The 12,813-nt window shown below is 34.2% G+C and overlaps 1 protein-coding gene across 4 annotated transcripts in view; it reads right to left on the reverse strand.

Annotated features, from left to right (window-relative positions):
- DIAPH3 (diaphanous related formin 3) overlaps window positions 1-12,813 on the reverse strand; it is a 445,793-nt gene that overhangs the window by 125,136 nt on the left and 307,844 nt on the right. The gene's annotated exons all lie outside the window — the stretch shown is intronic.

Consider the following 12,813-nt stretch of genomic DNA (forward strand, 5'->3'; position numbering starts at 1 on the left):
GATGGCCCAAAACCAGAGTTTGTTGGCTGAACAAAAAATATTAAGAGTAGGCAGAAAGAAAGAGCTCAAATACTAAGTAATTACAATTAGGATCACAATCAAGCACTTCCAAGCATTACTGATAAAAAGATAGGAGCTGCCTAGGAAAAGTGCAATACAAACACAGGAATGAAAATAAACAAAAAGTCAAATTTAAGTATGCATTTGGAAGGGACACTACTGTATCTGCTGGTGTGATGGGAAGAAATGCAAATGTCCCTGCTGGCCTACTGTCATCAAGTCTTACACATAGAGTTAAGACAGAAGGCCTACAAGTGGTCTTGCTTGATTTTGATAAATCTTATGAAAAGAAAAGAAGGGAAAACTTGCTAGAGAAGAAAAAGAAACTATTATCTGAGATAATAATAATAATAATAATAATAATAATCAGGGAGAATAAGTAAAAGCACAAACAAATGAAGATTGAGTAGTGAAAGCAGTTACCATCTGTTTTAAGCAGAAACCATCAGTTTCACCTTAAACTGCCTGAAGGAGGACAGGAGGTACAGACACATAGACACACACAGACATGCTGATATAGAAATAGATACAACTTAATCAGGAAGCATGATAGTGCATGGAAAAGGAGAAAAAGAAGGGGGAGGATAGATTCAAGGAGGGATTAGTAACAAGAAAAGTGAAAACTGCACTCTGGGTAATTGTCCAGGGCTGCTAACTGAGGCGGAGCTGACTTACATGGGCAGAGACGGTTTCCTCACCTAGGAGTCCTCTTTCCCAATGAAGTCACAGCTCTAGGCCCTATCCTCATCCTCTTCCAACCATGTAGATTCATCTTAACATTTACAAGAAAGAATACTTATCATAACTCCCTTTTATAGAAATATTCTAGACAATTATTCAAGGACTAATTATTCATATGCCATTTTTCTTCTGATTTCATATTGTTACTATATAACCAGGAAAAAAAGAAACAAAACGAAAAAAAAAAAGCTCAACATTTGACATGTATTTATTGAATGTCTATATGTGTGAATTACTGTGCTAGGTGCTACGGTTAAAGAGTAAAGAGACTTATACTCTTGTATAAAATGGAATATGTTAAATTCATGAGGGACAAATAACAAAGTAAAGTGTGAGTTCCCAAAAAACCAGGGGCAGTTATTTGTAGTACCCTCTATATATCTGATGTGGAAAGGTTTTGAAAACTAATGACAAGAATAAGTACCTGGATTTCAACTCAGAAAACATTTATTTCAATCTACTATGAAAAATAGTAAATATATTAATATTTTTGTTTGTATTTCAGGGTAAAAACTTATTTGAGGCTTATAATCCAGGAGGCCAATGATGAGAAGAAAATCCCTCTGTACACCAAATATTTCTAGCAGCACTTTTTGTAATAGTAAAGAACTAGGAATAAAGAAGGAGAAAATCATTAAGAAATAACATTTCAAAATCTGGGAACATAAATATAATGAAATATTATTATGCCTAATCCAGAGAAATATGGAAAGATCTAAATGAAACAGAGCAAAGTAAACAAAATTAAGAAAACAATCATAATACCATTGGTATTATGCCCAACATATAAACACACACACCCCAAAAACAAATATTGCAAAACCATAAAAAACAAGCACAGGTCTAAAGAAATAGATAAGAAGAAACTCTTTCTTTTATAGAGATGAGAGATTCAAAATAGTTGTCCAAAATAGTTATTTTCCGACTTTTTTTTTCTCAGCTATGCTGTTATTCCAACCCCTTCTTTTTGGTTTTTTCCTTTTTTGGTCTTTAAAAATACTAATTGCTATATAGGATTTCTCTCTGAAAGGGAGAGGGAAGTTGTAGTGATGTAAAAAATCAAGATATCAAGAGCAGCTAGGTGGCTCAGGAGATACAGAACCAAGTCTGGAGACAAGAGGTCCTGGGTTCAAATTTGGTCTCAGATAGTTCCTAGATGTGTGACCTTGAGCAAGTTATTTAACTCCAATACCATAATCCTCACCTTTCTCCTTAGAACCAACACTTAGTATTAATTATAAGATAGAAAGTAAAGGTTTTTAAAACACAAAAACAATAAGACAGCAAGAAAAAACTTACAATATATTTATATTTAGAAACAGAGAATTCTGCCACTTATTGTCTTAGAGAACTGTCTCAGACACTGCTAAGTTAGGCGACAATCATAGCATATTATAACCAGTATGTGTCAAAGGCTTAACTTGAATATACACAAGGTCTTCCTCGTATTGAGGTGAACTCTCTAGACAGTAATTCCTATCTCACTTGTATTTATTCTTTCTACAATCATAAAAAATAAGAATTGTACACATAATAACCTAACACCTTTACCAATAATGTAAAAAATATATATATCAAACTCTTTAAGAGGGGCAATAAACTCTTTAGTTGACAAATTTGCTAAGATTTAAAGAAGAAATCTGTGAGTTATGCTAACATATACAATTCCTCTAAAAAGTAGGACTAATTGTTTTTATTCAGAATTACAAAATGGAAACAAAGGAGCAGTTTCAGCCACGTGGGTAAACAACAGATTTTTAAAAGCTAATTACCTGTTTATTTAATAGACTGAAGTTGCATGAAATGAGACATTTAAGTTTAATAATCAATGAAATATTAAAATACAGTAGCTGTACACATGAAGTTAAAATTATCCCATTAAATAAACTCTGTTCATCCACAAAACACAATTATATGAAACTAGGCCCCTTCTGAGGCCACCCTGATGAGTTATTTTAAAATCATGTGGACTAACTTACACAGAAACCTCAAAGCATAAAATGCCCCTTGTATTATTAAATGGCCTTATTTTTTTTCCCTTCCCTACAAGACTTTGGCACAAAACTACATAAATTTCCTGCAATGATTACTCCTAGCTATCTTATACAAACAACTACATTTACTCTAGATTTTTATCTATGTTAAATAATTACAAGATTCTCTGTTTACTAAATAGGCTTGGCAGCTGATGTCTCACTCCAGGCTACCTCCTCAAATAACTGAAAATGTAATTTTAAAGTATGAAATTCCTAAATAATAAGTGATCAAAAGATATGAACAGTCAGTTCTAAGCTGAAGAAATTAAAACTATATTTGTATGAAAAAAATGCTTCAAAATCACTATTAGGGAAATATAAATGGCCAATATAACAAAAAAGGAAAATGTTGGAGGGGATGTTGGGGCATTATTACACTGTTTGTGGAGCTCTAAACCATTGTGGAGAGCATTTCAAAGTAGGCCAAAAGGAACATAAAACTGTCCATACCCTTTGACCCAGCAATGCCACTACTAGGTCTGCATCCCAAAGAGATCGAAGATAGGGGGAAAGGACCTAATTGTGCCAAAATTTATAGCAGCTCATTTTGTAGCAGCAAAGAATTGGAAACTGAAGCAATGTTCAACATTTTGAGAATGGCTGAAGGAGTTGTGGTATATGATTGTAACAGAATACTCTTGTGCCGTAATTCATGATGCATAATATGATCACCAAAAAAAAAAAAAAATTAGTAGGATTATTATGAAGTGACACAAAGGGAGGTGAGCAGAACCAAGAAAACATCATACACATTAACACCAATAATGTATAATGATCAACTGTGAATGATTTAACTATTATGAGCAATGCTAGAATCCAAGACTAGAATCCAAGACAACTCCAAAGACACTCATGACAAAAAAAAAAAAAGCCTACCCACCACCAAAGAATGAAATGATGAAGTCTGAAGGTATACCAAAGCATACTTTTTTCACTTTTTACTTCATGAATTTTTTTTAGTGTATAAGTAACAGGTGTTCTTTCACAACATGATGAACATGGCAATATGTATTGCATGATAATACATGTATAACCTAGATCATATTACCTGCCTTCTTGGGGAAGGTAGAAGAGGGGGTCGAAAGGAAAAAATATGGATCACAAAATGTCAGAAAATGGATATTAAAATTGTATTAACATGCTAAAAATTAAAAAAAAACACCTAACATAACTTATATATAAAATTAGAAATGAATCATTAAATATATGTATTATATAATTTAAAGGGATCAACTATGAAAACAATAGTTTGTTTTTAAAGTATCATGCAACACTGGATATTTGGAAGACCTCTAGGCTTGACTCTCTAAAAAGGAAAAGAAAAAAAAAACCTCTTTAAAGATATGATATGGTAGTATGACATTTCTCTTATTCTTACATTTACAACAGAGCTTTGTGGACTAAATATCATTTTAGAATTTTTGATTTCCCTTCTTTTGAAACTGTAGCAGACTGCTTCATCTTTTTCATTATACTTATAAAAAAATACACTCTAAAAAGATAGCGATAATAAATAGTGGATCTGAAAAGTCACTTTGTACTCTTGCCAAGGGCAAGCACTGATTTATGATGGACAAACAAGAAATAACACTAATTTAATTTTATTTTACCACCTTAGGTAGTAAAATACTAATTCTTCACCTATAAAAATGTGTTTCTTACTGTCAAGGTTGCAAATGGTACACAATAAACTCATTTTCCTCATATACGAATGAGAAATCTGGCTCACTTATCCTGGGGGGGAGGGGGGGATTCTCTATGTATTTATGGTAGGTTGAGGGGATGAAGACATTTGAACTTACATAAAAAAAAAAAAAACATTTAGACATATTCAGTAATCACCATTTGGAGAGGTTTCTCAAGACAGTCTCATAGTGCTTATCTCTATTATTGCTAGTCTACTGAGAGGAAGAACAGACCTTGTTCCCACCACTGACATGAAGAAGAATTTGAGGACATGCTAAGAAAATTAATTTAAAAATATGTATTAAGGGCTTATTATGTTTTGGGCAATGTACTAAGAGCACTTGGTAAAAGATTTTTAAAAATAGACAGTCTTTGCCCTTTAGAAGCTTATATTTCAATAAGGGAAGCTGCAAACCAAGGAAAGAGGGGATCAGGGATTGAAGTTTAGTTCTCAGGAAGTGAATAGTGGAAGGAGAATGTGTGTTAGCAGGCAGATGGCTGGAGATGGGATGTCAAGTTAAAGAATGGGCTAGTGTCTAAAGCCAAACAGTACATACTTGTCATATGGTAGGAGACATCCATCATTGGGTTAGGTCTAAGGGCAAGAACCACAGAGATGAATAGATTAACCCCACTGGATGGGGCACAGATTCAGGAAGAGCTAGGAATGGAGGTTTTGCTCTCAGGTCTGCTGTGGAAACTGCTGGCCAAGTTGGGGATGAAGAGGCTGGGGATCTGGAAGAGCTGGCATGAGAAGCTCTGAATGGCTGGGGATTATGTGAAGCTAAAACCTTCACTGGTTTACTGGAAGGCTCCCTCAGATCTTTTAGGGATTATTGTTACTGAGCAGCTCTAAAAAGGCATTTAGATCTGTCACAGTAGCCATTACGGTGAGCTAAAAACTGAGTTATTCTATTAGAACTGGTTCATCTTCAGTTTGAGTTGAGAAAAGAGGAATGAGTAAAGGACAGGGGGAATTTTATGTATGAAATTTTCTTCATGTGAGTCATGTAGATCATTTGTACTTCAGTTTCCACCTCCAATTAGAGTTTAAGGCATTTCCTACGTCCCTCTCTCACTGATGAATGAACTTTTACACCTCATCTTGTCCCAACTTAGATTAACCTGACCACTTCTAATAAGCCCCAGGGAGACAGGTCTTGACCACTTGCTGGATATTTCCAAGTATTTATTAAATACTTTTTCATTCAGTGATTCATTCAGCTAGATAGACGGTTTTATAGAAACTTTCATAAGGGAAGAAATGTAGATTAGAAAATCTGAAACTACATATCACATTTTCAGTTGATTATACTATATATAAGAAGAAAGAAGCTGTGTTACTGACATCTGTTGGAAGGATCAAACATCAAATTGTTTCCAGCATACAGTTTATACATTAAGAGAAGAAGAAAAAGTTCTTCATTTAGAAACAACTGCATTATTTCCCACTCACCCTAAGATATTTGGTTAACCACCATTTTTATGACAGAATTCTAACTGTCCTTTAAGCTCTGTGCTCCTTTTTTGAATTAAATGTTTTCTTGCCTTTATAATAAAAGATTTAGTAACATACTTGGGGGGAAAACATTAAGTTACTTTCCAGTGCTGAAGAAATAAAAATGGAAGGCCATGAAATTACATGGATGACACTATCACATCTTCATAATTCTAAATTTCTCAATTAGAGAACACATCTGCTCTAGGAAATCATAAATGCATAAAATGTGATGTCCAGGTCAAAAGTCTTAAAAATTGATCTTGTATGACAAGCTGTTTTGTTCTGTGTGAGAACATTATCAGTAATGAAATGCTCATCAGGCTCCTGTCATTTTAGTTACTCGATACTACTGGGACTCACCAGGTTAAAATGGTGACTTCTATCCAGTACTGTCTCTAAACTCACATATGTTATCAAAACTGTCAGTAGACACAAGGGCACACCCCAAATGTAATTTTAAATGATAAAGGATGGTTATAAATTGGCAGCATTCTTAAATGAATAGAACTCCAAATGTCAATAAATTAAAAAAATAATTGTTAAATCAATTCAGTAAAACAAATATGAAGTAGAGAACATTATTCTGGGCAGTAGGTCTGCATGAACTTACACTACTATATATCATCTAAAAAGGGTCAAAGAAAGTAGAGATAAATAGTGATGGTCAGTGATGTCATACAGAGAGGTGCCTAGCAACTATCTGTCAGTCTGATAATAATAATAGAGAGTTCTTATGTCTTCAAAGGGAATATATCCAAAATGAGTCAGAAAAATCTCATATGACCTGACACTCTAGATGACTACTACTCCCTACTGGTAATTTAAGTTGACATGAGTGGTACTAGCAGAAGGAACCAAAAAAGTATAGAAAAACCCTATGGAGTCTTGGACAAGAAAGGCCAGATTTTGGAGTATATGTGGTATTTGTGTGACTGATGCCCAAGGAAAGCAAAGGTTTTAAAACAAAATGGCAGATCTGGATTGTAAAATGATGTTTAACAACATGCTTTATAAGAAGAATTTGTATTTCTGAACCATAACTTAAGAAAGGGGGGGCTTGGATAGCTCAGTGGATTGAAATTCAGGCCTAGAGACAGGAGGTCCTAGGTTTAAATATGGTCTCAGACACTTCCTAAGCTGTATCACCCTGGGCTAGTCACTTAACCCCCACTGCCTAGCCCTTACCACTCTTCTGACTTGGACACAATACACAGTATTGATTCTAAGACAGAAAGTAGGGGTTTTAAAAAAAAAGGAAAAACAATACAGAAGCCATGTTCATGCATTATTAGTTGAATACAAGTAACAAGGTTAGTAAGAATAGATTTGGAAATCTAACTCAAAGGTTCATAAACTGAAATGGGAAACAGAAAGAAAAAATTGTCTATTCATGGACGCCAATCTAGAAATCATAGAGAATAACTTCATAAGAATAGCAGATGAAAAACATAGAAGTTCATACAAAAAAGAGGAAAGACAAGCAGAGTCTGACATACTACATAATACTAATGCTAAATTTTGGAGTAGAAAACTGCTTTGAATTCATAGAAATTATAAGCAGAAACCAGTGAACTAATTTAATGCAAAAAGAACAGAAAACTGTCAAGAAAAAAATTCTGAAGACATAAAGGGAAACAATATTGATGACAGAAAAAAAAGGAAGGTGTCTAAAGAGACTAATGTGAATATACAGTTTGAGGGCAAAAGACTAAACAATATTATAAATTAAATAAGTGGCTTAAAATCAGCTTTAAGTTTTGATTCCATGTTACAAAACTTCAGAATCCTGAAAAGGAAAATGAGTAAATAAAGAAATGTTTTTATATTATCATACATAAGAACACATGTATAAGGAATTTAAGAAATTCTGCCAAGTCCATATAGGATTGCTATATATGTACTATATATGATGCTGAAGGTTAGACTAGCCTCTTTTTCATTCTCTAAATCCACTGTGATGCTCTAAATTCTCAAGATTTGATACTGCAGGAGATGAAAAAGATAAAGCCTTCAGAGCAGTAAAGACAGCTCTGAAAAAAAAAAATTGGATGGCCTGATTATTAAACTGGGCATCATTATCTAGTTCATATTTGCATAAGCTTTACGTTTTACAAAGTACCTAATCCAGGTGTCCAAAAAATCTTAGGGCACTTTTATGCTATTAAAGCTTATTGTAAAAAGCTAATAAAATCTATTAAGCCACTTTAAGCTTTAATAACTTAAAACTGCCCTAAGACTTTCTGAGCATCCTATATACATTATCCCATTTAATTCTCAAAGTTCCACTGTGAGGTAGGTACTATTATTATTTTCATTATACAGATGAAGAAACAAGCTTAAGAGAGTTTAAGAGACCTGATACAGTCATAAACCTCGTGAATCACCCAAGCACTATAAATTAGATGTTACCAGCCAAAAACAATAGGCAACCTACCAAATAATTTAGACTGAAAAAAAAAAAACATGCCTAGAAGATGAGAGGGAAGCATATATGAATGTATGCAATATGCAGTAAGAACAACTAGGGAGAAAATGTAAACAATAGCTATAAAAAAAATAATTTTTCTCAGTGAAACATAAGACAAGATTTTCAGCAGAGTTGAGTGGGAAGGGAGTTATGAAAGGTTTGAGAAAGTATTTAAATTTTTGGAAAAGCTGAATAATGAGTGAATACACAGACTGTTCTCTCCCAGGGAAGGCCACCTTGAGTAAAATAAATCTGTAGTAAGCAAAGTTTCATGATTTTCAACAGTTTCATTCAGCAGAATGTGAGTAGGAATGAAAGCTGAGGATGGGATGAGTAATCCAAGGAGGAGGCTTAACAGGGTGAGACCAGATGATAATGTATAAGAACAGAGTATCTACAATGTGCCAGGTACTAGGATAGGTGCTAGTGTTCTAATATAATGGATGAAATATTCCTTCATGAAATCCTCATATTTTAACAGTAGAAAATATAAATCTATCTAAATATAGAGAAAATACTAAAAAATAGAAACACAAATACAAAGTAGTTACAGCTAAGCATTAACAGTCACCTAGAAAGTGGTATTTGACTATATCTGGAAAAGAAAAGGATTCTATGGGGCCAAAGTGGAGAGAAATTTCATTTCTGACATGGTGTGGTAGCTACTGCAAAGGCACCTAGACAAGTGATGGAGAGTCATGCATGAGAAACAGAGAGAAAGTTGATTGGATTTGCATCCCAGAATTCAGGAGGAAAAGTAATAAACAATGAGGCTAAAGAGATAAATTTGGGACAAGGTTGCTAAAGAGCAGGGTTTACATTTGATCCTAGGAAAAAGGAGGGCTCTCCTTTAGGAGGTGATTCAAGTAGGAAATGACATGTTCCCCCTAACACTTGAGAAAAATCACTGTAGAAGAAGTGATGAAATTAAATGGAAGAAATCAATTAAGAGGCAATTATAATATTCTAGGCAAGGAGTGAGGAGTGCCTAAACCAAAGTCATGGCTGTTATTAGAGAGAAAGGGTTGAATGTGAGAGGCAGAAATGACAAAGATTTAGCAATTGATGGATATGTGGGGTTTGAAAATGTGAGGAGTCCAAGATAATGCAAATGTTTTGAACTTGGGAAAGTGAAAAATGGTGGTGTTGTCAATAGAAATATGAAAGTTTGCCAGAGGCTCGATTTTAAGGAACATAAGGAGTATGAGATGTCTCTAGTCTGTGAAGTAGAACACCTCCATTCCACAGCACTCCATTACTTGGACGCAGGAGTCAGTCATGTGTTGTGTCTGATGATCTGACCACCTGACCAGGCCTGGTGTAACAGCACCATGGAAGAGCAGACATCATGACTTCTGAAAGCATGTGAAAAGGGGGCAGCTGGGTGGCTCAGTGGATTGAAAGTCAGGCCTAGAGACAGGAGGTCTTAGGTTCAAATCTGGCCTCAGACACTTCCTAGCTGTGTGACCCTGGGCAAGTCACATGACCCCCATTCCCTGACCTTACCATTCTTCTGCCTTGGAGCCAATACACAGTATTGACTCCAAGATGGAAGGTAAAGGTTTAAAAAAAAAAAAGAAAGTGGGTGAAAAGTGAGGTTGAGAAGCAGTTGGTCTCTTGACTTAGTGCCTGACTCTGAGCTTTTCCTCATACCTCCAAAGCCTGAGTCAGCTCAAGGGAGAAATGCATCCCTAAAATTAGAAAGGTCAAGACCCCCCCCCATCTATTTCCCTCTATTTATTAAGAAGAAATGCTTGTAAATCTGGTAATAAATCTCTAGATTAATTTTTATTTATAACACTAGGAAATGCAATTTAAAATATCAAATAATCAACTGGGTAATATAGATTTAATTTCATGGACAAGATACAAAGATCTGAGGGCCATTAGCATAGAAACAATTGAACTCATGATATCTGATAAGTCAATAAACCAGAGAATTTATAGAAAGAAGAATAAAGCACTTGGATAGATCCTTGAAATACAGTTAGGAGACATGATCTAGATGATGATTTAGCAAAGGAAAAAAAAGAAGTGATTAGACATTTAGGAGAAAAATCAAGACAGCATTCTGAAGCCCAGAAAAATTCAGTGAAATGACCCAAAACACAGGGAGTAAAAAGAGAGATAAGATTTACACTTTCTATGCATAAAAAGTGGGTGAAAGGGTTCTGTGGAGGACACTCTTCTCCCTACTTCGCTTCAGGTTCTCATTAGTTTCTATAGATTTATACCTTTATGTTGACAATGCTCACATTTCTCTATCCTGACCCACACTCTTGTAATATAAGGGCAGGGAGAGAATGGAGTCTCCCTTGATGGGTCAGAACAAGAGTGAGGTAGAGATGGAATGGAGTCAAGTATAAAGAGAAAGATTGATTTTCCCTCTCTCTTCTCCCTGGCAAACCTCACTCTACTGCCTTCAAGATCACAAACTTCTGTTCCCTCAGACTTGGTTAAAACAATTATGATATCAACAGTGTTTCCCTCTCTGAGGAGAGAAATATAACTTTCTTCCCCTCATTTTCCCAAAGTCTCCTTCCTTTCTTAGATATTATGAAGCCAGTCCCTTGTTCTTAAGAACAGTAATATATGTATAATGATATATATAAATATATACACATATATATATATATAATATCAAAACCCGCCTTCCATTATAAATCTTCCATACCTTATTCCCTGACATATACTCTTCAATTCAGCAACACTGCCTTTCTGGACAGTACACAAAGAAAACATCTATTTTTTGGTCCAAGGGATTTTTTTCTAATTGTTCTCCATGTCTGGAGTGCTCTCCCTCCTCAACTTTATCTCCTGGCTTCCTTCAGGTTCCAAATAAAAGATTATGTTTTAAAGGAAACTTTCCCAACATCCTAAATTCTAGTTCTTCCCCTCTGCTAATTACTTCCTATTTATCTTGTAAACAACCTCTTTTTGTAGCCCCAGTGTTTAAAACACAGTGTTTGGCCCATAGTAGACACTTAATAAGTGTGTTTACTGTTTCACTCAAACCCATTTTTTCAAACTTCAGATTTCTTCTATCCTGCAAGATGGAATTGAATAAAATAAATATACCTAGCCTTTTGTACAAATCATCATAAATTCCACATATTTTGAGCTGAAGAGATTGCTACTTAAGTTTACTTTGAATGTCAAGTATGATTAAACTATCTAATGAAACATGAGTCAAGTTTTTAGCTTAGTGTTCATCTGAAATCAAATAAGTCAAACTTCAAAGGCAAGATCCAAGAAAATTATGTAAATTATGTAGTGATGATTTATTTTAAAATTTATTTCCAAACTGTAACCTTTAGAAGTCAAAGCTAAATTTCTCTGATCTCTAGATATGGTGAAATAAGACTGACACTTGTATTTAGGACAAAGGTAATTCCTAAGTCTATTCTCTGAGGTGTAGAGAGGCATTTGGGTTTACATGATTTCTCATCATTGGGATAAAGAGTTTTATATATATACACACACACATAAACTCAGTATGCTTTACCTACAAAAAAAAAATTCTTCTCAATTGAAAGTAGAAAGAGGTAACTCCTGCAAAGTTAGTGCTTAATCGCCCTCTGAAGAGATATTAATGAATTTGCAGTTCTTATTTATAAAGTATATCAGGCCAACAGCAATGATAATAGACCCCTCATTAGGGCCCTATCTAATACTTAGCAACAAGAGATGGAACAGTCAAAATTAGACTTCCTTTTTAAAATTTTAGAAGAAAGGAAATAAGGGAAGTAGGAAACTATTTACTCTAATTTCTTTAATTTGGTTAAATTTTAAGTTAATAAAACCTGAACTTTGAAAAGTAAAATTTTCTATAATAACATTTATCTAAATTATATTAGTTAATATAAATAAGCATGGGCAATTAAGGGTTTTGTAAAAGCTTCATTTTATAGTGAAATACAGTACAGAGTACTATCAAACATATGCCAAACAGTGACTTATAAATACAAGCTACAATCATCATCATTGCTTATATAGCATTTCAAAATTTTCAAAGCACTTTTTATACAATTATCATATTATACTTTATTGCCTTGACAAGGATATGAGCTAGGTGCTATGATTTTGCTGTTCTGTTTTATAGATGAAGAATTTAGAAGACTGATTCTCAGATAAGTTAAGGAATATGCGCAAAATCATAGTTAGTTTTTGAAATGGAATTCAAACTCTGGAATTTCTGACTCCAACTATAGTACTCCACCATCCTCTCTACCCCTTCCTTCCCAAATAATAATAATTATAAAACTGCTAAAAGTGTAAGTATAAATATGCATTATTTCATTTTTTTCATTTAACACATATGG

Source organism: Monodelphis domestica, chromosome 8, assembly GCF_027887165.1.
Source record: "Monodelphis domestica isolate mMonDom1 chromosome 8, mMonDom1.pri, whole genome shotgun sequence".
Taxonomy (NCBI): domain Eukaryota; kingdom Metazoa; phylum Chordata; class Mammalia; order Didelphimorphia; family Didelphidae; genus Monodelphis; species Monodelphis domestica.